Genomic DNA, 27,926 nt, shown 5'->3' with positions numbered 1-27,926 from the left:
GGTGTGAATTATTCAGTGCATAAAGTGCTGCAGAAAATGTCAGCCCTATACAAATACATAATTAAACACCATCCTTGGTATGTTTTCACTGGACATGCTACTTTCATCTTGACAATCCGGCTATGCAGATTAGAAAAACAAGATCAGGACCAGGATTAGGCTTAGGTGTAGTCTCAGCCTCTAGTGACAAAGGCCAAGCACAAATATGTCACCTGTGGTGACACTGGTGTGTCAGATACCCACACTTCCTAACACCCACACTCATTCTTTGAGTGTATGTATTGTACAGTAAAATAATAGCAAAACTTTGCATAAATTATGATAAATAAGTGAACAAACGGCTGACTCTGAGAGAAGACTTCCTAACTATGTGTATTAAAGGTTACAAAATAGCTTGAACATATTCTGTCTTCTGACTAAATAGTACAAAATATTACTGCGTGTACAACTTGTTGAAGGAGAGCGTTCGTGTTTTAGGCAGTTCCATGTTTAAATACACGCAAGTGTTTATTAAAGGGAAAATGAGGTTATGTGCACAGCAATAACCCCTTCCTTTTTTGTTCGCAACAGTCAATATGCAGTATTAAATAATACTCTTCTTATGGTGTCAGTGGGGTTAAGGTGTTAGCCTAATGAACAAAAGGTTAATTTCCATTCACAAGCACTTATGGGATCTTGAGCTTAGCACTTTATGTCCCCGCGCCTCACCTTGTCCATCTGTACTTTGGAAGGACTTGTAATAATAATCTAATTGTTTCTTTCTGCCTCACAGACCGGAAGGCCAGGAATGAATGCTCCAGAGAATAATAAGCATAATTGTAAAGTGTTTTTGAAATGAGAAGTGCTCTATAAATACCTTATATTATTACTGTATAAAAAGTAAAATAGTAATAACATGAGAAATTCAAATGTTTTACTGAGCAATTGTTAAAGCACCAGTTCATCATAGTCGATTAGAAACATATGAAACATACTTTTTTATTTCCGCTTTTCTTTGCATTTGAAGTACAATGTTTTTCTTGGCAGATTTTAGATAGCTGAGTAAATGTATTTAAGAAATTGGGTGCTCCGTGATTGCTGCCTTATTAATGGGAAGGCTTGAGTAAGCTATGGTAGTACTGCTTGAGGCTTTAAGTTAACTTTAAAGCTGTGCAAGCCTAACTGTTATTATTTCTTTCTCATCTATTAAAGCAGAACTCTGGGCAAGAGGCATGTTAATTTGCTCGCTGAGCAATGTTCAAAGACATAAGGGGCCATTCTCAAACCTTTTTTTTTTTTTTTTTTTGTCTTATGAAGCAATTCCTGTCCTGACCTCTTCTGAATGGACTGAGATTAAAAGATGTCACATGACAAGTAGGACCGTGGCCTCAATTCACGGAGTTTTATCAAACACTTTATCAAACGTTTGATAAACGTTTGATAAATTACCTCATGGGTAAAATCTAATTTTGAATTCACTAAGGTGTTATATATTTATCGAATGCTTTACCGATAAAACGTTCAACAAATATATAACACCTTAGTGAGATTTTACCCATGAGGTAAATTATCAAACGTTTGATAAAGTGTTTGATAAACCTTTGATAATGCTCCGTGAATTGAGGCCCATGTCTGCACTATTTATTATTATAATTGATTTATAAAGCACCAACATACTCCGTGGTGCTGTATTTAACTTTGACTAGTGCAGAAAAGGCACCTGGAAAAAAGGGGCACCGGATATTTCTGCTAGTAGAATATCGATAAAAATGACTGATATTCCACTAGTTAATTTCCAATAGTAAAATATAAGTAATCTTTTTAAAATACTTTACTGAAGATATTTTACGATGGCCTAATCTAATTCTACTTACTTTCTCACATAAGCCATGCTCTACCGATGCCTAACCCCTAACCCTTCCTGTACTGATGCCTAACCCTTAACCTCCACCAATGGTGGTGCCTAACCTTTAATATCCCCTGGTGGTGCCCAACCCTAACCCCCCCCATGGTGTCTAACCCTAAATCCCCCCTTCCCCATGGTGCTTGCTTAAAAAAACCTAGCCGCAAGCCCCTACTAGCAGGAGTAGATGTAAATCTGGGTGCCTGGAGGTGCCTGATAAAGTAGTAACCCGCTGATAGGTAACCCCGATGCCTTCTATTGTATGCATGTAATGGCTGCAAAGAAGGGCTGCACCCTTCTTTGCAGCTTTGACATAGCAACTCCAATTAAAAAGTCAACAGCCTTTGTAATAGTTAATGAATTCATACTTTACTGAATATGAACACACACACACACAGTTTTGATTCATTGCTACATTACACAAAACCTGGAATCTCGTCTCGTTACTCGTTGTTGGTTCTTGACTAAATACATTTTCTCTCCTCTAACATAATACACTGTCAGGATGACAAGTGTACATTAGTAGCATTTTGGTCCTCAGAAAAGTACATTAGCAGACAAGTTTAAGAGCTCTCTCTCTCTCTCCCTTTACATACTGTGGATGCTGGAACAAGAAGTCATTTCTAAGCAAGACAACGCCTGGCCTTCTTTCAGCTAAACTTATTGAACAGACACTTCCAGGCACTTTATTTGTGCCAAGTGAACCCCTTCTGGCAGGAGGACATGCCATCACCGCAGGCGCCAAGATGTGGTCACCAGCGACAGGATTCCTCTACACTCACCGCCAAAGTAGACGCCCAGGTAGGCTGCACAAGGAAATGTGAACACAGCTTGCCAGATAATTAAAGAAACATTCTCTTACAGTGTTGTAGCAGGACGCAAGGAGCTGTGTGACACCCACAGTTAAATAAGAAAAACATAAGTTGCAGCAGTTTAACAGATGCCACTGTAGTGAATACATCAATTGTTGTAATGGGCATTGGCATGTTTGTGAGAACACAGTTGTGAGCACTCCCAAGAGTTCCTCCTTTAGAGCAAACACATTAACAGAAAACACTCAGAAATTGTTTGTTCATCTCTTAACAGCCTGTGTAGTCTGATCATGCCTTTGCTGCCTAGAGGGCCCTAACTAGTGGTTGTAAGCAACTGGAGTCACTCTTAGGTTTGTATACAAGGCTGTTAAATAAAATGCATAACAAAGATTCACTATGTGCACCAGCTACAGTATCAACATAACGCTTAAAGCTTAACTCCAAATAACAGATAAAAAAAAATAGGGCTTGATTCATTAAGCTTTAATGTGAAGGAGCTGCCACTATGCACGCCTTACATGTAAGGTGCGTGCCTTCCTTAGTTACATGTGTTGTGACTTTAAATGCAGGCGGTACTGTGAAGTATCGCGGCCATGATACTTCACTAGTGGCCGCTACTATGTCAATTAATATAGTTACTATACATAGTAACTATGTTAATTAACATAGTAGCAGCTGCTAGTGCAGTATTAGCATAATAAATCAAACCCATAGCCTCCTACATTGTAAGCTCATGTAGCCTGGACTTCCTTTCTTTTTGCTTCAAGCTGTATTTTTTTTTTTTTTTACACAATTGTGTAGATTATTTAAACTGGCATGAAACAATACCTTGCAACGAGATAAAAACAAGGAACACCAGGAGCCCCAATAGTGTAATATGTACTGGTAAATGGTTACTAGATAGAGTAAATATTAATACTCACAAACCAGGGTTACCATTCGGCAACCACTGTAAAGGCAGGTGAGGAGATTTTCTTGACCCCACTCAGGAATAAGAAGTCGCTCTCTGTAGATGAGAAAAAAGGGGGTTCAACCCTCCACCCAGGGTAGACCCAATATTATGCAGGAGAACAGAGGCGCCAAAAGGATAAAAGGAAGCTAAATGAGCTTAAAAACCAAATTCTTGGTAAATAGAGGAGGTAGTGGTGGACAGAGGTGCCTGGCTCTTCTACTGACCACATATGCTATTGCTCCGTTGTTATTGCCTGATGAAGCGGGATCAAACCTGCGAAACGTGTTGCATATTTGGAGTTCATAAATAAAATATATTGACTGTCTTTACTACAGTCGTTGTGTGTCTACTTGGAGGAGGTAAGTCCTGCATAATGAAACAATAGCTGGCTCTATAACAATAAATGCAGCAAAAACCCACAGAAAAAAGACTGATTTTATGTTACCTGAAGACATAGTTACACTTCACTGAAGCGAATTGATTGCAGGACAAAACATCAGTTTGTCTTGTAATTAAGTAACTGATGAGTAAAAAACGTGGCAAAAGTTCTCTGCCTTCTCCCTGGATACAGAAGAAGCTACTCTGCATTGTTTACACAGCGTAGTGTAGCTCACGTCAATCGAATAGCTTTGTTATGGCAATCTTATCAATTAGCTTCTGAGTGAAGTAGAAGTTTCGGTATTAACCCTTATTAACCCTCTATGTTCTCTGTATGTGCCAAAACCAATTCCAGTCATGACCCAGTTGTACTTGGTGAATGAAACTGAATTCCAGTAACGTGAAAACTATAAATATTTTTTTCTTATGCTATTAGTATTATGTTGTGCTTAATGCTTTAGATCACAGATGAGATGTCAGGGTTCTTGGTAACCATCAGGGTTCTGTTGATCCCCTCACTGGTATCAAGGGGCAAGCAGTCCCAGGGTGTGGGGCCTAAGCAAGCACAGGTCTTCACCAGTGTACCCCGCAAGGGATGATGGGCAGTCCCCCCTACTGGGTGACGGACTACTTTGCTGACTGGTGCATGCCAGGTCACAACCCCCAGGACTACTGCACCAGTGATGGGAGGAACAGAGGGTACCTGACAGGATAGGAGGGGGATACCTGGTTGAGGGAATAGCCAATGGGAGGGGGGCCAGGAAAGGGAAGGGGGAATGGTGGCGGAATGCCGTCGCTGTGACCAGGGATGCAACAGCATCCTAACAGTGAGAGTGCAGAGCTTATATACCAGTGATGGCTAACCTTTCAGAGGCCGAGTGCCCAAACTGCGACCTAACATCGACCTTTTTTTATCTCCGAGTGCCACTGGGGGGGCGCGCGCCGCGCCGAAAATGGGCGTGGTCATGACATTGTGTGGGCGGAGCTAACATAATGATGTAACAGCGAGGCATAAGAAAGCAGTGTTTTCCGCCATGATGTGGTGAAACGAGGATTCGCATCATGGGTGTGCAGAAACTGTGTGATGCTATTTATACGCGCCGTAACCCCAAAGCAGCAAATATAGCCAACTATGACCATTAAGGGCTCATTCACACTATTTGCTGCACTGCCAGTTTTGACGCAACGCACATAATGTAAGATTCATATGGTAACATGAAAGTCAATAGACTTCCATGTTACCATTCACCCTACAGGTGTGCGTTCCCATGCGTTACGTTGTAACGCATCTGGGAACATTTTAACGCACAACGCATACGTTTTCCAGCTGCCGACGTTCACGCTTTAGCGCACCACAATGTGCATTCCGTGCGATCACTGTGCGTTGGCAGCGCATGCATGAAATCGCATTCGTGCATACGTTCTGTAGTGTGAATGAGCCCTTAATAATAAATGCAGCAAGTTACCCCAGACACCAGAAAATAAACGCAATGTGTGCAACATTTCAGCAGCAAATAATGCAATGTGGGCCACATTGCACCAGAAAACAAACGCAGTGGGCCACATTGCACCAGAAAATAAACGCAGTGGGCCACATTTCACCAGGAAACAAACAGCGAGCAGCATTTCACTAGAAAACAAACATTGGGCCACATTTCACCAGCAAACAAACGCAGTGGGCCACATTTCACCAGAAAACAAACGCAGAGGGTAGCATTTCACCAGCAAACAAACGCAGTGGGCCACATTTCACCAGCAAACAAACGCAGAGGGTAGCATTTCACCAGAAAACAAACGCAGTGGGCCACATTTCACGAGCAAACAAACGCAGTGGGCCACATTTCACCAGAAAATAAACGCAGAGGGTAGCATTTCACCAGCAAACAAACGCAGTGGGCCACATTTCACCAGAAAACAAACGCAGCGGGCAGCATTCCACCAGAAAACAAACGCAGTGGGCCACATTTCACCAGAAAACAAACGCAGAGGGTAGCATTTCACCAGAAAACAAACGCAGTGGGCCACATTTCACCAGAAAACAAACGCAGCGGGCAGCATTTCACCCGCAAACAAACGCAGTGGGCCACATTTCACCAGAAAACAAACGCAGAGGGTAGCATTTCACCAGCAAACAAACGCAGTGGGCCACATTTCACCAGAAAACAAACGCAGCGGGCCACATTTCACTAGAAAAACGCAGTGGGACACATTTCACCAGAAAACAAACGCAGCAGGCAGCATTTCACCAGAAAACAAACGCAGTGGGCCACATTTCACCAGAAAACAAACGCAGCGGGCAGCATTTCACCAGAAAATAAACGCAGTGGGCCACATTTCACCAGAAAAACGCAGTGGGCCACATTTCACCAGAAAACAAACACAGTGGGCAGCATGTCACAGGACATAAACACAATGTGACAAAACATTTTACCAGAAAATAACACAGTGGGCCGCATTTTACCTGCAAAAAAAAAAAGTAATGTACTCACCTGACAGAAGTCTTCTCTCTCGGCTGGGCTCTGGCGCGCATCTCCCTCGGACGTTCCTCCTGCAGTCTCCCGCGCTGCCGCTGACAGGCAGAGTGCAGGGCTACGGGAAGATGGCGCCCGAAGCCCTGTACTGGAGACACAAATAGTCTTCAGTACAGGGCTTCGGCAGCCATCTTGCCGTAGCCCTGGTCTGCCTCCCGGGAGACTGCGGGGCTGCGGGATATGAACTGGTGCGGCGGCGTCTAGTAGACGCAGCGGCCAGTTCATAAGCAAGCGGTGGCGTGCCAGCAGATTAGGCTACACGTGCCGGGCCCGGCACGGGTGCCATAGGTTCGCCACCGCTGTTATATACCCTCAATTAGGGAGGGTGCAGTACCGCCTTCAGCCACTGCAGTAAGATGGGCAGAGGCACGTTCGCCTAGCAACAGAGGACGCTGAACCCGGAAGCACGTCGGGTCAGCGTCCTCCGCCATGTAAGAGGAAGAGGCGAGGAGCTGCATGGGACTCGGAGGCTGGAGTGTAACGAGGGATCGTTACACTCCGCCGCCCTTGCAGGAGCCAGTACAGGAGCGAGAAGAGGTAAGTGACATGAGGAATCGTGACATGATATTTTAATTTTATAGCACTTAAATATGTAATATGGGGTTATGCTTGTGTGTTACTTTAAACATAGAGTGTATGATAAAGTTACATTAATAATATTAACATTTTCGACTAACCGTTATCTAGTCACAATCTATATTAAAAATACAAAAAGGTATTTCTATTACCTCCCGATCACAATCTAAAGGTGGCCATACACTAACAGATGGCCAGCAGATTCAACTATTAGATCGATCCCCCCTCAGGTCAATTCTGATCTGAGACAGATTAAATCCTTCTACACACTGTACACAGTTTTTTAATAGATTTCGGCATAAAAAAATCTGTGGAGCCATGCACCTCCTGCCTCTCCACCTCCCCATGTCTTTTATCCATGTCACGGCGCTCCTCCCGGTTTCTTCTCTCCCAGTACACCTGTGTCATGATGCAAATGCTGGTGGCCGAACACTAGAGGCCTGGGAGAAGGCGCCCCAGAGACTTTGCTGCCAGCATTCTGCAGGTCCATCATCCCCAAATCGAATGCCAGTTCCACCATGCTCCTGACCCACCGCCAATCTAGTGATATCTTCCATCAGGCTCAATCAACCAATTTGAAGATTGAGCAATCAAGCATTATTTGCGGCATCTATTTCTAGCAGATTCAATCACACTGATCAAATCTGCTGGATATAAAAAAAAAAATTCAATAAGTGTATGTACACCTTTAGTGAGGCTCTCATGATGAATGTATGATATGGTAAAATCAATATAGGTCTTAAAAAACAACAATGGGCATATCTTGGTAACTAAGTGTTCTAGATAAAAAGCTGATAGGAGCACTGCTGGCACTGTTAGATAATTTCACTGTTAAGGTCCGTACACACGCCGGACTGCAGGCAACGACGGGTCCGTCGTCACCTCCCACTGGGTGGGCGTTCCAGCGACAGTCCGGCATGTGTACAGTCTGTCTGCAGACTGATACGGCTGTTTCTGAGCGATCCGCCCGGCGGATCGCTCAGAAACAGCCGTATCAGTCCGCCGACAGACTGTACACACGCCGGACTGTCTACTGAAAACCAGCCCAGCGGGAGGTGACGACAGACCCGTCGTTGCCTGCAGTCCGGCATGTGTATGGACCTTTAGGCAAGCACAGTTATCTGAAAGTAGCTGTAGTCAGAAAAGACCTGGCAGGCAAACAGTGTTGGGAAGCTGTTTGTTTGCCTGCCTGGTCTATCCTGACTACAGCTACTTTTAGATCACCATCTGTCTGGCCAACTCTTACTGGGGAGCCCTTATTGCTTGAATATAGGATTACATCTGACCTCAGACCCGCTTACCCCCTTCTCCCCTGTTATGTGCTAATGGCTTAATGGCCGAAACTCAGCCCGCTCTAGTAATGGTAACTAGAGTTTAGTGCAGCAGGGTCCTGGTGTCTTTCTGTCCATAGAAAGGATCAAAAAGACTCCATTACATTGCCAAAATTACCAACAGTACAAATATAATAATGATAACATCTGATCTAAAACCATTTTTATATTCATTATGAATTGAGAAATTAGGAAATCATAAATTTCCATTTCATAATATAAAGAGTGAATTCATAATGTGCAATTCATCATTAGCAGCTGAATGGGAATATCTAAGGAACGGTTTTAATGGGTTGCTAAGAATATCAATATCAACAGGGAAAGAGATACACTAAGAACATCAAGCAGCATTTTATTATGTGTAGCATACCAGATAATGCTTCAGAATCAATACATATTAAAGTATTAAGATGCAAATGTCTATAAAATAATCCATGTGTGTAAAATAAAATCTAAAGTACTGGCACCACATCTATTGCTGCTGCTGACTGAGGCAATTTTATCTTCATGACGGCTAAATATTGATCATCATGCTACACAGAATAGCCCACACAAAAAGGCCAGTGCTGACTGTTCCCACACAGAGGCTACACTACACTAATTTCTACATGAATTCAATGCTGTGACCAATAAGAGCCCAAGATTACATGTGATTTACGTTACATTTGTATTGCACACTTTATACTGATAGAGTACATACAGGCCAAGTGAAAAGGCAATGCCACTCAGAACAGTGGTACCCTCTTCCTGTTCGTAATTCAATAGTGTTAATGACAGAATAATCCTCCCCGATTTTCCAGATTGGATAAAATGTAACAAGTAGAGAAAAGTGCAGATTAGGCGTACATAAAAAAAAAGGAGATTGGAAAATTGGTTGCCCAGTAATCCCGATAGTAACATGTTGGTATTAAAGTGGTTCCGAGATGAACTTTTACTCATTGCATAATTGTGTTCCTTTCCTATAGTTTATAGGGCATTCCTCAAGCCAAATACTTTGTTTTTGTTTTAATACTCTAATTCCCTATAAACTAAATAAGCCCCACCCACAGTTTTCAGAGAGCCTTGGCAGTAGCAAGGGCTCATGGGAGCTCAGTCTGGGCAGGAGGAGGGGGAGGTATTACTAGCCAGAGATTTCAGAGGCAGAGGGGAGGAGGAGGGGTGATTAGCTTTTTTTCAGTCTGAGTGCTGATGGTGCAGATAAGCCTGCCTCTGTGTAATGTTTACAAACAACATGGCTGCTGTCATTGTATCACAGGAAGAAATAATCATTCTATTAAAGCAGTATGCGGACAGATTTGCTGTTTAAACCATCTAAAGTGCACACAAGATATATAGACAAGTTACTTGTTATAGTTAGTTTTTCATCTCGGATCCGCTTTAAATACACATATTTTACTATTACACTGTAAAAACGATAGTAAAATATAGATATTAAATATACCAATATTTTACTTTAGCTAAACCTAAGCCTATTCTCACACAGAACCCTCCCTCCTGATGCCTAACCTCAACCATCCCCCCACACAAACACCCTTTCTGATGCCTAACCATTCCCCGGACAAACATCCTTTCTCATGCCAAACCTTAAATGTCTTTCCTGCACAAAGACCCTTCCTGGCGCCTAACCCTAACTGTCTCCCTCTCAGACAAACACCCTTCCCGACTCCTAATCCTTACTGTCCACCACTAGCACAAATACCCTTACTGACACCCCACCTTAGATAAATGCCCCTCCCTTGCACAAACCTCCTGATTCCTAACCTTAACCCCCCCCCCCCATGCCTAACCTTAAAACCATCCCACTATGAACCATATACTATAAACAACAACACAAAGTGTATATGAGCTGCTAAAAATAGAATAAAGGAAGTCATTCTATATAAAAACAAACACATTTTTTGGGATACGGCAAAAGCGATATGATATTTGAAGAATATTAAAAAAAAATGGTGCTAAATTACAGTATTAAACGTAATGTAAGTTTACAAAAGAACCAACAATATATCAAACAAAACAGTAGCTTGACTGCGTATCTTCAACCTTACACACATCAAAATCTTATTAAACTAGAGCAAGATGCAATAGAAATCCTTTCTCAATAGAAAAAAAATGGTCGTTTGTGATTTTAGCACATTTTCCAAAGAGTGCTGTCCACTTGCAGCTCTGGAAACCGAATGAGCTTCCCTTATCAGGGTGCTATACTTTCACAGGTGTGAAACACAGAGGAAACCGACATCCATCTAAGCCACCCCATCTTTTTCCCAGGCCAGGTTTCTGGAACCCAATACAATGTTATATTCCCCAGGAACTTTATATACCCCACCCAGTCACTTCTCCAGCATAGACTGGGCATCTGCATTCCCTTCTCAAATGATCTGCCCAGTAAAGGAGAAATTCTGCGTGGGCAAAAACCAATGAGTGCCCCTAGCATTCCGCTTTGTCCTGTAACATTCAAGCCAGAAGTCAATGGTAATGTGTCTGAAACAATGACCAAGATGATAATATTGTACAGATTCCAATGCCCATTTACTTGCCAGACTTTCCTGCTCCACTTTACTGTAATTTCACTACACTACTGTAAAGGGGAGTGAGACTGCAGGCATATAAAACTCAACCTAGAGATGAGTTTTCAAAAAATGCATGAAAGAGGTTGGATCTTTTACATTGCTGTCACTGTTAGCAAGCATTTTATATATAGTTGTAACATCACATATTTTACCTCTAATGGATATTTCGATTGTATAGATATGTGAGACTATTTTGTACAATAAAGATACCTTTTGTTTAAAAAAAAATAAAAAATCACCTCGTAAATTTCCTACCACTTTTATATGGGATTATTCAGAGTCTTAAAGTTACACTGAAACGAGAAAAAAAAACCCTTATGATATAATGAATTGTATGTGTAGTACAGATAATTAATACAGCGTTAGTAGCAAAGAAAATAGTCTCATATTTTTTTTTATAACATTGCATCATTCTCTCATATTTGCAAATACAAACCACACTCTGTATCTTAAATTACTATGAAACAGAGCAGAGCTAATGACCCTTTGAACTCTCCTGCAGTAAAACCTTATCTGAAGCTGCCTCTCACTGTTTCGTTGATGTATAAGTGCTTCAGAAAATAGGACTGTCTCCGACCTAAGTTGGGTCAGAGAGCTCAGAGCAGCTCTTTTGCATAGATAACAACTGAAGTTTCTTAACTCTTCCTTTACTGTAAACAATATAAGACTTGTTTCTTTGCTACTAATTCTCTATTTCTTAGCTGTACTACACATACAATGTGTTATTTCATAAGTTTATTTTCATTTCAGATTTCCTTTACAAGGCTTCCTCACATTGCATTCATTTTTTTCCTATTTTCCGCAAATCAGTTGGTTTGTTTACATTCACTTTTTTTATAATGAGATGTATTATTTGCAGCCAACTGCAACAAACACAATTGCTAACTTCCAGTCAGAGCAATATCCTGCCTCTATCTGGCCAGCAGACGCTTGTCAGCCAATCAGGTGCACTGTCATACACCCTTTGCCTGCTGTACCATACCTAGCAGGAATTACATAGATTAGTATTATTTGCAGCCACGAATATTTGAATGCACAAGGCATACATCAGAAAACACATTTGCTAATGTGGTTTATAGTGTGTACTAAGCCTTACAAGAAATCTTGGTCTATAGAAAACACTAAACATCCTTCTCTGGTTATCTGAAATAGGACATGTAATGAGTATCCCCCTTGTAAGACAAGGAAATAGCGGCACATGAATAAAGCATCATTTAATCTTTTCACAGTTGCATCTCTGGTGAAATATGCCTGCCTATGGCATTAGAAGAGCTAAGGTATTAGAGGAAATGAGGATCTGAAAGTAAACTGATTACATATGCATCAAGTATACTGGTCACTAAGCATTTCTGGATTGCAAGGATAAGATACTCCCTTTGCTTATTACTGCTTCTTGATCCAAGGAGCTTTAGTCAACTGGTTTCAATTAGATGTTTTTAAGCTAGTAAACAGCATCCATAAAGACATATTTATAGAAAAACTTAAAGTGGAAAATGCCTGATGAAATCCACCCCACCCCACCCCTCGCTTTTCTTAAATCTCCCTTCCCGCTGTTCTTCATTCTCATCTTTTTCATTGTCATAATCACTTGCTGGCCATTAGTATCCAAAAAGTGATTTTTTTCCATTCTAATTTTATTAATCCTCCCACAGCAAAGTTAAATCAGATTTACTGCAAGTATAATGACAAGCGGGTGGCTTGAGAGCTGTTAGTTTACGGGTGATACGAGTTCATGTTGCGTGCACTTGTAGTCATACCGTCAGGACAGACACACATAAAAGGTAATGTTAATTGCGCAGAGGTGCCAACTGAAAGTCTGCCCGTAATTAAGATTGCAGCCTTGCAACAACAACCCATGGAGTAACAATCACATCACACTGAACGATGTTGTTGCCTACAGCGCTGCAAAACCACAGACTTGAGTAATAAAAAAAAAGCCCCAACAATATGAAAAAGGGAAATTACAGAATCATGACATTCATTTTCCTCTTTGACCGGAACTGGGAGACAGAAGTGTTTAGTACACGTGATAATTTTATTTCCGATCATGTCAATACAGCAGTCAAAGTTTCTAGGAAAACTTAGTTAATCTTGATAAGATTCATCCGCAGTTAAAGCATGTGATGAGGGCCTATACATGACAAAGGAACACTGTATGATTTATAGATGCTCTTCATGGGAAAGTAATCTACAATATCACTCAAAGACTGCACGGAATGTACAACAGCGCATTGAGGACCTAACTGTAGAACAGCATACATGCTGGATGTCACATGGGCTTTATTTATTTATTTATTCATTCATTGTTAGAATTTTTAATGCTATGTAAGAAAAAATGTAGTGTAGAAGGTCTCAGTGCTGCAACCCGAATTATGCAAGTACCAGGAAGTCAAACCAGCCACCACCCGGATTCAACAAAGGTGCAATTTCAAGCCAACAAAGGAACGACTGGGTCTCTACCTGGATTTGGGCCACTGTGGGCCTATTTATTGAATAGTGCCACTGTACAAAAGTAAGGAAAATGGTCAATTCTGTTGTAGGTTCAATATGAATATCTAAATTATTTACTTATCAAATGGTGATGTTGAAAAATCCAAGTGCATAAATACTGATGCTCATGAAATGCAATCAGGATCTTTTTTTCATTCTATAACTAGGACCAGAACAGCTGGAATCAGTGGTATAACTAAGGAGCTTGGGGCCCTGGTGCGAGTTTTACATGGGGCCACAAGCTCTCTATTGTTATGGAGCACAAAGACCTACCAAGGACAGCTGCAGTGTCTGAGAGGTGTAAGAGTAAGCAAAAAGCATATTAAGGATTACCACTATGCAATGCACATATAGAGGTGTTCATTATCAACATAACACCAAAAAAGCATAAAAAGCTAAGCATAAAAAGCTAATGAGATGGATGAAGGAGGGCCCCTAGTGGGCCCCTCTAGGCCAAGGGCCCTGGTGGGGTCGCAACCTCTGCATCCCCTATGGCTACGGCACTGGCTGTAATCTTGTTCTTTGTTATAGACACCACTGAAACTTTTTTCATTACTTAAAATTAATGTCCAGAAAATTTATTTTAAAAAAAAACACTTTTATTATCTTTTGGATTAGATAAATTTCAAATTTCCATGAGGTAAAGACTAGAATGACAGACTTTATGGTCAGTGGTAAACTCACAAGCTTCTTTTGGTTTCAATAATTTTTATTAAAGGATTTTCAAATTTTACAGTCATATTAACAATGACATTTGTGCTGAGTTGTTAACTGAACTTTTTTTTTGGTTTCAATAATTTTTAATAAAGGATTTTCAAATTTTTACAGTCATATTAACAATGAGCGAGCTTCTTTTAAGACACTCATAAGATGTTTTTGAGAACATGGCAACCCTGGAGTCAGCTTGAACTACCTGGCCTGGACGCGGAAACCTACAATGTGTATAAGAGCTTTCATTTTCGGTTGGCTTAGTTTCCGGACTCCTCTTCTATTTCCTCTTGTCTTTCACTTTCTCTTCACACTCTCATCCCTACTCTATCCCTTGGTCTTGGATGGGTGGACAGAGAGGATGGGATTCTCCCTGCCCCTCTCCTATACGGAACCTTGTTCCATTCTTGTCTTTATACACTGACTGACACCCAAGAGGCTGCTTCACCTTGGGACAGCTGAGATTCTTGTTTATGCTGTTATTGAAATCTCAAAGTAAAAGTAACTGGCCCTTATTCAATTCACTTCAATTCAAGTTTTATCGTAGGTGATAATTTGTATTTTCTGTTTAAAATAACTTTTCAGCACTCTGCAATTGAAAAAGTCCCAAAAAGTAGGTGAAAAAAATACTCTCAAAATTATTGCATTTTCTTTCTTGGTGGCAACTTAAAAGGCATTTTATTGATAAGATGTCAAAATATCACCTAGGAGAAAAAGTAAATTAGATCGGCCCATTACCTCTCCAGCAAAAGAAGCTAGAATGCTGTTGGAGTTGCTTATAATAGGATGTTGTCTATACTCCCCTGAGAGGGTTATACCAAGCTGTACCATTCACCTTCTGCTGTTACAATCATCTGCTGTTGCACAGTTTATTAAAAAAAATGTTCAATAAAAATATTGAAACCAAACCTGGAGCAACCAAAATTTAGCAAAATTATGATCCCAAAGCACAGAAAACTAAGGCATTATTTATATCTTTCTGTAATCCCTTGCATATGCTGCCTTCATCAGTTGGTATCTTTGCAGATCTCACAGATCTTGTAACACTGCCAATCACAACTACAAAAATGTTATTACCACAGTTGGTGCCCTAAATAGAGTCCTTTCTTCCTGTTCTCGCCTACCCTATAATTGATTAGCAAATGACAACAGATCTTCTCAAGAAGAACTCAGATAACACAAAATCCTGACAGAGACTCTAACGCTTTCCCACTCGAACCATACAATAAAAACGTTTGGCTGGAGCTTTCAGAAAATTGTGGTAATGTTCTTTTTATCCACCAGTAAATTTGTCATACTGTTTAGTCTTACTAGTTTAAATAGAAAAATAATAGGGAAGCATGATTTCAAATTATGTCGTAGGTCATTTCCCAGATGATAGGGATGTACTTGTGCAGTCTGCGGGATCAGAAGACGCCATGTATATAGATGCACTTGGCAAAAATGTAGATTGTCAGTGTCAATCCATAAACACATCTTAACCATTTTTATTATGAACCAAGTTATACATATAATCCTCAAGTGACTTTCACAATAGTTTACAATTATTTCGCATACCAGGACAAGTCTGAAAAAAAGCCATTATAAGAAAGACTATACAACTGTGGCTATACGACTAGGACAGACCTCAGTGGAAATATTTAGAACATCATTTTACATTTACCTAACAGTACAGTTCATAAGATCTTCTGGTTAACCCTTCATTTGTTGTAAAGACTCCGGCACAGAATGAAGGGATTATGCTGTTTACTGCTAAGCTGGCTAATGGAAACTGACAATGTTCAAAGCAGCTGCTTCACTTGTAAGGGCCAAAATCCTTTGTCTTCAGTGCCCAGACCACAAGCTTCACCGTGAAATCATCCAGTGGTTATGTAAAATAACATTCGTGGAAATCATTAAATCAGACTAATCTAACTTTTATAGGTATTTCTTTTAAATCCTCCCCACTGTAAGCAAAAGAAACGCAGAATGTTATAGCGATGTGTTGCAGAATTCCCTTCAATTAGATATCTGATTCATGGCCTTTACACATCTTTGCCTAAAAGGAACACAATATTTTCACACATTAACTCCATTCTTTGTTTGTCTGCAAAGTGCATCAAAAAACTAAATTAGGCTTCCTAGCTAGCCTAGGATGTCGGGATACAGAGATATGTCTACTCCTGCCTAGTGCCCCATACAATCAGCACTCATAGTTCTATACAACAGTCATGTCACCTGTCTACCTCTACCCATAGATGCTAAGTGGTTTCATCTGAGGTGAGGCTTGTCAGCCAGGGGTGGAACTCTAGGCATTAGGATGTGTCTTCCAAGAATATATCCATAGACTGATCTCTTCCAAAAGAAGACCTGTGCCCCATTTAAAACAAAAATACACTGTGCAATCAGATAAAAAGGACAGAACAAGCTGATGTGGTGCACTCTAATTAAGAGTAATAACTCTCTAAATCAACTTTAAGTGACAGATCCTCTTCACAAAAAGAGTGTGAACCCACATCACCTTCTACCAAATATACAAGGTAACGAAATCTGAAATAATGTGTACCATCAATTACAGCATTTTAAGAGCATGGGATGGCAGGCATTATGGAAGCTTAAAGCGGAATATAACCCTGCATTTCAACTTTGCTCGAAAACATTATTTACAGCAAATTATATGCAAACAGCATTTTTTTTACTAGACCAGCTTTGGAAGGGTTAAACACAGAGGTTTAAAGTTCCGTGGAGAGATATGCAGAAGTTAAGATTGTTACATTCTATTTAGTTTAATGTATCTATTGAGAAATGTTACACACTCTTTGGCTGTCCTCCAAGCTCCTTCTCAGTCAGAGACAGTGAGTCACATTCAACACTTAGATACATTTATGTAAACAAAATGTATCTATGTCAGCTTCGGATGCGTCTGCAGAAATCTCCAGGAACTTTAAAGCACTGTGTAACCCTTCCAATGCTGGTCTAGTAAAAAAAAATATGCTGGTTGCATATAATATACTGTAAATAATGTTTTAGAGCAAAGTTGAAATGCAGGGTTATATACCGCTTTAATGTGAGAAGTAATTAATCCTTGTTTAGCAACTGACTGGTTGAATGAGTTTAAAAATAAAAGATGACCCATTCCCAGCATTCCTTTTAGTAAGCATTGGTGATGCAACAAACATTTCAGGTTGAATGTTTAGAAGAAAATTGTATGAATCAGTTGGAAACCGATCTTACAATAAAGCCTCAATACTTCAGAATAACATTTTGGAAACCACTGAAAATTTTGCCACAATATTTAATAGTAGCTGAAAACCAGAAAGGCATTAAATCAAGCTTGAGAGAAAACTCTTGGAGCTACAGAAATATTTTTAAAGATTTAGCCACACAAATCCAGCTGAGAACACGATACTGAGCAGCATGGGTTCCCTTTATGCCTTTTAAAAAAAATGTATGTGACAAGAACAGAAATTTCCTACCATACCATAAGCCTAGCTAGCTACACAATCCTAAGCAGTTTTAAACCTCCTTCTCCCAAGCCATCCATTCTCTAATGATGTAGTAATGATATCTACTGCTCACTACTGGGGTGATAAGACCTGGGACAATTTGTTCTGTTCTGCTCCTTCACCACAGGTTTAATCTTTAAGTGCAGGATGGAACCCAACTTGGACACGTAATATTAACTTCAGCAAACCTATTAAATCTGCTACCAGCGGTTGGTGTGGTCTATTCAAGTATGCAAAGTATATGTTGGCAGCCAGTCTTCACTAGAGCACCTGAAAAGCACAATGGGCTGCTACAACTAGTCAACAATGCATTTCTAGCTCCTGGTGGTCTCCAAGTTGTAACCCCTGGGATTGCCCCAACAGAGACAGGAAGAACAGGTGACACTATGATTTGGACACATCTTGGGGAAAGCAAGGTGTGTAGCTAGCTCTCCAGTAGAGCAAAACAATAAACTGAGGCAGCACCTCGGTAGCAACGCTTCAAAGCAATATGTCTGGAGAAAACTTGTTTCCGGCTAGTATCATTCACCAGGTCAGGACAGCAGGCGAAGTCAAGGTCAAAGGAGTAGATCAGGGCTGGCAGATAGCAGGGAAACTCAAGGTCACTGGCCACAGTCTCAACACAACAAGAAGTGCGGGATGGTCAGAGAAGCCAGATAAGGTACAGCAACAGTGGATCAAGAGCAGTGTGGGAGGCTGCACCAGGACAGGTTACCAGGAACGGCTAGATCACTAACACAATACTAACACAAGAAAAATCTATCAGCACTGAGTGCTTCCAGGAGTGGAGTTCATATGTCCCAAAGTCTGGCATTTTTGCACACACTTTCCAATGCTGTGCATGCCCACATACCAGATTCTGTACATGCAGGAGCAAAAGCTGATGTAATCACACAAACAAAAGTAGTCTGTGTGTAGTAGTCACACACAGATGAAAACATCCCCAACCAAGGACATAACTATACAGATAGCAGTGCATGCATAGACAAGACCATATGGATGCTGAAGGACAGAAAGAAGAAAGTGAGTACAATAGCTAAACTGTTAGTAACCAGGTGGTAACCATGTAGTTAACCACCGATCCACCAGCAATCGGACAAAGTTGGTCCCCATTCAGTGGGTGCATAATGCAAGAGAATGGCAGTATCTGTATCAACTTCTGAGTGAATTTAGTGTTAGTCTAGTTTAAGACAGAAACAAAACATTTATATTGCATGTTTCTCCTGGCGGAGTCAAAGCGCCAGAGCTGCAGCCACTAGGGCGTGCTCTACAGGCAGTAGATAAGTTATGGAGTCTTGCCCACGGTCTCCTCACTGAATAGGCATAGGCTTACTGAACAGGGAGAGCCAAGATTCAAACTCAGGACACTCAGACACTCTCCTGTGTCAGATGCAGAACCTTTAACCAGTACACTATAAAACCACTGGATAAGCCAGCGGGAACAATTCTCCAATCACAGCACTCTCTACATCACAAAGCTTTGTGATTGGCCGACTAGTGTGGGCGCTGTTTACCTATCTTAAACCTAGCAGTTCAAGAGGGTGCTGTCCACCCAATCATGTAAGGGGAATTAGCCCTATGGGGTTTCATGCTGGGTTCTCTAAACTAGACTAGCACCATGAATCTTGTATCAGCAGCTGACAAGTAATACATTGCAATGGATGTATCATGTAGAATGTTGAGAGCGGCTACCAGCCAGTAAATAAAAAACATACATATAGTAAGTATGTCTCAATTCCACTATAATATCAATATGTAATGCCTCGAAATACATAGGAGTGGATAACAGGCAGTGGATGCACCACTGTAAGCTTTTGTGAACCAACCATAAGACAGGCTGTATAAGCATACGCAGAATGTAAAAAAAGCAACAGTACAATACTTGTTACCCTCCACAGAACCCTGCGATTTTCATAACAGCTGGACAGCTGAAGGTTATGTTAGTGTTTTCTGCTGTCCTGCAGTTATGACACTGGGAAACAGATTAGCCACTTCCTGATATACAATAGATACTTTTCTCACTGGTTTACTATTGAAATGCAAACCTCGTATGCCCTTACATTTCCTGGCTAGTAAAGGAACCCTGTGCTAAGATGAATATGGAGTCTGTCATCTTTATTCCCTCTAAACTTAAACTTGATAGTTGCCTGACTGCCATGCTGATTTTTTGGTTTCAGTAGTATCTCAGATTAACCTGTCTTAAATAAATGTTTCAAACGTATGCCTGGAGAAGGATATTTTTTAATACACGTGGACAGTTTTAGCTTGGTTAATAAATATGCGTATGCATCTATAATAGTCTAATGCTGCATACACACTTGAGATAACAGTCTTTGGAAAATGAAAGATCACAGACCAATTTTACCCCATTCCATGTAGTATGAGAGCCATACCTACACAGTCTATTCTATGGAGCTGCACTCCCCATCAGATAAAATCTTTGCAGGATGCTGCACACACAGATGCCCGTACACACTCAAAAGATCATTATCTGCAAAATATCTGTTCCTGCAAAAGATCCATTCCATGCAAAATGCATTATAGTCTATGAGATCTGCAGATCATCATACACACTTGGTTTAACAGACTTCATCTGCATATCTGGCAATCATCTGCAGATCTGAAAATCCATCCTGGTGGATCTGATCTGCAGATGATCTGCAGATGATTGTCTGTTAAACCAAGTGTGTATGATGATCTGTAGATCTCATAGACTATAATGCATTTTGCATGGAATGGATCTTTTGAAGGAACAGATCTTTTGCAGATAATGATCTTTTGAGTGTGTACGGGCATCTGTGTGTGCAGCATCCTGCAAAGATTTTATTTGTTGGGGAGTGCAGCTCCATAGAAAAGACTGTGTAGAGTATGGCTCTCATACTACATGGAAGAGGGTAAAATTGGTCTGTGATCTTTCATTTTCCAAAGACTTTTATCTCAAGTGTGTATGAAGCATTAGGTTATGTGATATTTGTATTTCAAAGAAGGTGTCCTCCTGGTACGGACTATGAGAGATCATAAGTGTTGTCAAAAAAGGTGTGTTTTGAGGATGTGCTTGAAGATTTCAAGGCTTGGAGCATGGCAGACAAGGTATGGAAGAGTCCCAAAGTAGAGATGGAGTTTGTGATAAATCCTTAATGTAAGAGTGGAATGAGAGAAACAAATAAACAAATTCTCTGTATAATTGGTAGACAGTGGAGGTAAAGGAAAAGAGGAGCAGTAGGAGAGGTGGGCTGGAAAAGTGGCAGCAGAATTCTGTAGTTATTTGATAGGTGCTTGTCTGTTTTTTTTATAGGCTGCCAAGAAGGATGTTGCAGTAGTCAAGGTGGGATATGATTAGGGTATTCGTGATTAGGGTATTCACAGGCATTCTAGTTACCTTTTGTAAAACGATGGGGAGTATTTTTAAGATGGGAGTAGCAGGAGATAGTAAAGAAGGTAATTTGTTGCTAAAATGAAAGTCCAGAGTCAGAGAGAGCAGACATTAGGAGTTGGGATTCTTGGGGCGTTATCCACACTTATAGCAACTACAGGCAGGGAAGTAGAAAAATACAGTGGATAGAAAACACTCAATTTTACCATGTTAATTTTGAGGAAATGAGTGATGACATGATATAACTGGACAGAGAGGGCAAGAGCTGAGATATAGATCTGGGTGCCATCAGTATGAAACTGACAATCAAGTAGTAGCAGTTTTGTACCATGTTAGCCATCAGTAAATGCAAGAAGTTTTGAATCAGGATGACACCATTTATTGGCTTGACTTAAAAAAAAAATATAAGAGTAATCTTTTCGATACTGACAATTAAATGCCTGTAATAATTGTCCTAGAGTGTGAGTGTAGTTGGAGAAGAAAATAAACTTGTAGTACACTAACAGACAGCAGGAGTGAGGAGGAGTTGATAGTAGAATAGGAAACAGTGAAATGATCCCCAGACAGGTAAGACAACATTTAAGAATGTGTTGGGCTCTCCATGCCTAGAGATGAGATAGGCTGGAGACGCATTAATTATGTTAAAAGTCAAGAAAGGGTTGAGGAGTAGGAGTATAGAGAACTGGCCTTTGGAGGCTGTTAGCAACTTCAGTGAGGACTGTTTCAATGCAATGAAGAAGGGAAACCAGACTGAAGGGCATCACATATGGAGTTACTATAGAGACAATAGATATGCATAACGGCAGTTTAGCAACAAAGGGTAGAAGAAGGCAGATCAGTGTAAAGCCTGATCCTGGCTCCATCCTTTCCAGCGTGTCCTCCACTTGTGGAAGTCGTAAGTACTGCAAGGGTAGGACATTCACCTGCTGGTAACTGCACAGAGATAAGCACTAACATTACACTTGTAGCTGGCATGCTCATACAGTCATAGTGGTGAAGCAAAACTTATTATCTGAATTGCATTTTTGTATTGCTAACTTTCCAGGATGAACGTGAAATGATTCAGCAACCACAAGTGACTGGAGCCCAGAAACCATTACTGATTTATGGACATGTGTGTGTCCTCTGCCTTCCCCCAGAGCCCCACTGCTCAGTCAGCTCAGAGAGAATACGACAAAGTGTTTATGGGGACCTCTGCTGGAAGACTTCAGTGCAAGCAGTAGGAAATACATGGAATGAAATGCACCTGTGTTAAAATTAAGTCAGCTCAGCTATCAAAACAGTAACTGGCTGTATTTCAAGCCACACAGCAAGTGTTTCTATACTTATGTCACAGAGGAAGAATTAAGGACATATTAAAAATATGTTCCATACTAATTTCAGCTTAAACAAGTTAAAAGATTTTGAAAGTCAGTACGTGACAAAGAGAAGCCTTCAAAACATGTCAGCACTAGTAACATTCCATGTTTTACTGCATGGTGAAGCAAGTTCTCTCTTACCATCCAGGTAATTATGTATCATTGTGTTCAGAAAAAAACACTCAATAATGTGCCTTACAGTGGTGCGCTAACACTTCTAGAAGATATCTGGGGCCAGCACACTATTACACAGCGATGAAGCTGGGATCCCATTCAATGACACTGACAGAGACAGGGCTGCACGGTGGATTAAAATGGATGCAGCAGTTCATTCTCGGAAAGCACTGCAGCACATTAGTGAGTGTCAGATGTAGCTGTCTATTCAAACACTGTGTACTGCACTTTACACGCAATGCTGTAACACTTGTTCTTAAAGTGAGCCAGCCCTCACTGCATATGAGAGAAACTGAGGTTTTAAATAAGAAGTAGATCAAACGTAATGATGATATAATGATTTATAGAAGCGTTATACTGAGCAACCAATTCAACCACATTTTAACATTTTAATGTTTTCATGGACATAAAAGATTGTTATGGACTGTTGTATGGTTTATTTTTCCTTTTATGAAATATTTTTAATGAAAAAAAATAAAAGATTGCTATGGGTAACTGAACTAAACTGACTAGATAATATATCTCATCAAAAAATTAAATTAAAATGATTTAATTTATCAGAAGAGTTACACATAAATATACAAAACAATCCGTTAATCTGGGGGCTTTTTTGAGGCCAATCATGCACTGCCACAAGTAACGGTATCACTCTATTATCCATGTTTCTTCTTGTTTTCTTTCAATACAAATAATGGATCAGATGCACAAATTAGGTGTCCAATGTAACAAAGCTGCCTATGTAACAATGTAGGCTGTGTTGTTATGCTGGAAACCTGCTTTGTGCACCTGATCCATTATTTGTATTGAAAGAAAACAAGAAGAAACAGGGTTAAAAGAGTGATACAGTTACTTGTGACAGTGCATGATTGGCCTCAAAAAAGCCCCCAAATTAACGGATTGTATTGTATATTGACATAAATTCCAGGGGGTGGGGCCGGGCCCATTTCTTTTTATTGCAAGGTTATATTTCTAGAAGAGTTATACAGCATCTTTAACTAGTCTAATTGTCATTCTGCTTAGTTGTTGTTGTTGTTGCCGGGAACTAAACCGGATGTTTCCAGGTGGAACACAGCAAACCCTTCTACTAACCTATCAAAAGTGATTTACCTCCATTGCTTCTCCCACTGGATCTTTCTGTACACTCTTTTGCCTATTGTTCAAAATGATGTTGAAATACTGAGGAAGACTTTGGGCCTCTGTATAGTTCTTATTGTAATATGTGTCCCTGAAGCAGCAATTTTTCACTTGGACAGGAAATGAGAGAAAATTTCACACAACAATAAAAAGACATCTTTCTTTAGTGAATGAAAGTGTGCCAAAAGCTCTGTTTATTGAATGGTTCCATACACTTTTAGGCAGAAAAATGTTGGTTCAGGTGCTATAGGTTGGAATGAAGAGCCTATTCACCTGATCACTGTCAGTTTTTGGAGGAATGGCTCGCCTTAAAGAGAAACTCAGATGAAGAATTGAACTTTATCCCAATCAGTAGCTGATACCCCCTTTTACATGAGAAATCTATTCCTTTTCACAAACAGACCATCAGGGGGCTCTGTATGACTGATATTGTGGTGAAACCCCTCCCACAAGAAACTCTGAGGACCGTGGTACTCCTGGCAGTTTCCTGTCTGTGAACCTTGTTGCATTGTGGGAAATAGCTGTTTACAGCTGTTACCAACTGCCAAAAAAGCATGCAGCAGCTACATCACCTGCCAACAGTAAAAATGTCACCATGTGATAAATGTCAGAATGTAAATCAGGGATTAAAAAGATTTTACAATGGCCAAACACTGACTAAATCATTTATACATAATTATTGTAAAAATAAAGCACTTTTTTATTACATTATTTTCACTGGAGTTCCTCTTTAAATCAGAGCTGTCCAACTCCAGTCCTCAAGGCCATATCCATGCCAGTGTTTAGGATGGAAATGGAGAAATGTGTTCTACTTGATGAACCATGCCTTTCCCGATCCAGTTCCATCCATGAATTTGAGCAGTGCCAGAATGTGTGAGGACCTCAGCCCCAGAGGACTGGAGTAGGACAGCCCTGCCTTAAAGAGAACCTGTACTGAGTAAAAATATTTAAAATAAACACATGAGGTAACCTTAAATGAACATTACATAGTTACCTTGCCATCAGTTCCACTCAGAGGCTCACCATTTTCTTCTGACAATAATCCCTTCCAGTTCTGACAATATTTTGTCAGATCTGAAATATATCAGTTGCTGTCAGTAAAATATCAGTTGCTGTCAGTTATAGCTGAGAGGAAAACTGTTGTACCAGGTAATGTCCATGTTTCCCTATGGCTCAAGTGGGCGATGCTACCGTTTAACAGTGTGCTGACCAGAAATCTGTTATGGGTAAGGGCCATTTTCAAAATGGAGGACGGAAAATTCCCTTGATCACAGTGAACAAACAGGACGCAGGACAGGAGAAAGACACTGAGGAGTAGACTACATGGAAGGTAAGTATGACTTGTGTATGCTTATTTTGACTTTTAATTTTCAGTTCAGGTTTTCTTTAAGTAATTGTGTTGCACTGATAAATATTCCTCATGCTGCTGGTGACATACCAAAGGGGCAAGTCAGGCATATATTGCTTTCACTCCTCTGTCGTGTATAACTCAGTTAGTATTAGTCCTAAAACAATGTATAATCTACCATTATTACCAACAAACATGATTGTCTCAGGTTTGTAAGTTTCTGTTGCTATACTGTACTGTTAAAAAATATGAGGTTTGCACTTTGTGATTCACAATGTACCAGTGATATAATGCTACTGTACAATTTTACAACTACATGTTTGATCGATGTTAGACTGTGATATACACAATCGTATATATTTGAAAATCAATCAAATAAAAACATCCAGTGTGCCATCCACTAACTTTACAAACGTTATAATCAATCTTTCGCATGACTGATATTGTCTTTTTTTGTTGTATTATTGATTGTGAAAGAACAGAAAGCTTTCCATTTTTAAATGATCATAAAATATTTAACAAAAAATGACTGCCTCCCTTGATCACGTTTTTGTCAAACAATTGGCACATTATCAATTAAAATACATTGACTGAGACTCCAAATGTCTTAAGATTATTCATTGATCTAATGTTTATAGAATCTGATGCCTTATCAATAAAAAATGGTCCTGGCTCTAGTGACCTTAAAGTGGCAAGGGAACCAAAGCAAGAAGTACATGGAGATGCCATATTTCTTTCCTTTTAAATAATACCAGTTTCCTGGCAGCCCTGGTGATTTGTTTGGCTGCAGTAATGTCTGACTCACATAAGAAAAAAACCAGAAACAAGCATACAGCTAATCTTGTTAGACAAAAATGTCAGAAACACCTGCTCTGCATATGGTTGTTCAGGGCCTATGGCTACATGTATTACAGGCAGAAGATCAGCAAGATAGCCAGGCAACTGGTATTGCTTAAAAGGAAATACATATGGCAGCCTCCATATCCCTTTCACTTAAGGTTCTCTTTAAGAATGTTGGCAGAACGGAGAACAGCTTCAATGTTTAAAGGGGAGGAACAGAAGGACAGACATGCGTTATCATATCTTGCCGACAAAGTCCTGGAATTGCTCCTTACTGTCCAGAAATGCCCGCATGCAATATCTAAATAGTATAGGAGACAAGGGAAAGTGGGTTTAGAGTCACATGACCATTAGGTTAATGCGCTGTAAACTGCATACAATCCTCCATTCCAAAGCCATGCATAAACTGCAGCAGCTGTCTCTACATCATCTGCGGAAATGCAGGAAACATCATGTTACTTTAAAAACAAAAAGTATCATTCGAAAGCACAGTTACAGTATAACATTGCTGCTGCCGCATTAGATGGAAAGCACAGTGAGGGCCCATTCACACTTGTAAAACGCAAAAACAGCGTTTTGTTGTGGCGATTTTTGGCGTTTAATGCAAAAAAAAATCGCCTTTCACACTTGCCGATTTTTTCGCGATCAGCGCTTCTATAGCACTAAACGCTATCGCCGGGAATGCGCCGGAAAATGGTGCAGGATACAAATTTGCGTTTGTTGATTTACGCAAATCGCCCAAGTGAGAACGGGCTCATAGGTTAATATAGCACTAGCGCTTTAAAAAGTGCTAGCGCTTGAGCGTTTTGCCGAAATCGCCGGCAAAACGCTAAGATGTGAACGGGGCCTTAGGCTTCATTTCCATGTCTGCACTGAGGACAACACAGGTAGCCATCATCACCATCATCATGGCACTGAGTTTCTCTGCTATTTACCATGATGCGATTGCGATTCAATTCATTTACATTGAATGGAATTGCACCGTGAATGTGCAGAAGTGCATGCATGATGCAACCATGCATTGTGATTCCACAGTGATTTGCATGGCATGGATGGGGACATCAGACAGTGCAGTCTATGCACTTCTAATGTCCCTGTGGATTGCATCACTGTGCGTAGCTGACAATGCCATCAGTAATCCACACGTGAAAATACGGCCTTACACTTTAAAATGAAAATGCAACAAACACTTTAAAACATTATTGTATGAAATAAAAATCATACATGTGAAAACATAGATACAATTTCACATACATTTCATCAGCTTGAACTCTGCTTTCTCATCCGAGCAATCATAACAGAAAATAGCATGAAAGAACAAATCTGCCTACAGTGCAATATTCCCTGTTTAAACCTGGCCTGAGGGTCTAATTAGCTGGAGAATTCACTGTACAGAAGGATGTCACAGTGATGAGATTCTGTAAGTCTACACAGGCTAAACTAATTAAAGGGCAACTGGTAAATGGAGCTCCCAGTCACAGAGAATCGCAGCACATGCCATGACTGGAGACATTTCTGTCGGAGTATCTCATGTGAAAGGCCAGAGTGACACTAAAAACTGCTCGGGACGTGGTATCTCGGCTAAGCATTTACAGAAGGAACTTATTTTTTATCATCTGCCTTGTTTACACTGTTTTCCCGTCATTCTCCCAGGAAAAAATTGACACTGAGAGAAAGGACTTTTCTGAGCTATTCCTGTGGAAGCTGTATTACTGTGGGAATAAGCTTTCTTGTGGTATTTCTATTAGGAGCAAAGTGTGTGAAAGCTCATTTTTTTTGGAGCTCCCACTGAACCATACTAAGGATATACATCTGCAAATGGTTTCCAGAAGGAAGCCCTACAGTCAGAGTCAATGCAAAATCATCATACGTACAGTATAATAGAAATCTCACAGGCAGAGGCAATGCAATGCAACAGAAAGTACAATGTAGTAACTAAAAACTAAACAATGTTAAAGTGTCCAAAAGCAATGTATGGCTTCAATTC

General features: G+C 40.3%; 1 protein-coding gene across 7 annotated transcripts in view; it reads right to left on the bottom strand.

The window, feature by feature from the left end:
* Positions 1 to 27,926, bottom strand: part of BCAS3 (BCAS3 microtubule associated cell migration factor) — a 1,423,373-nt gene that overhangs the window by 395,709 nt on the left and 999,738 nt on the right. The window lies entirely within an intron of this gene.

Source organism: Hyperolius riggenbachi, chromosome 2 (genome assembly GCF_040937935.1).
Source record: "Hyperolius riggenbachi isolate aHypRig1 chromosome 2, aHypRig1.pri, whole genome shotgun sequence".
In the NCBI taxonomy this organism is placed as follows: domain Eukaryota; kingdom Metazoa; phylum Chordata; class Amphibia; order Anura; family Hyperoliidae; genus Hyperolius; species Hyperolius riggenbachi.
The sequence above is the reverse complement of the archived record's forward strand: the minus strand, read 5'-3'. Positions and strand labels throughout refer to the sequence as shown.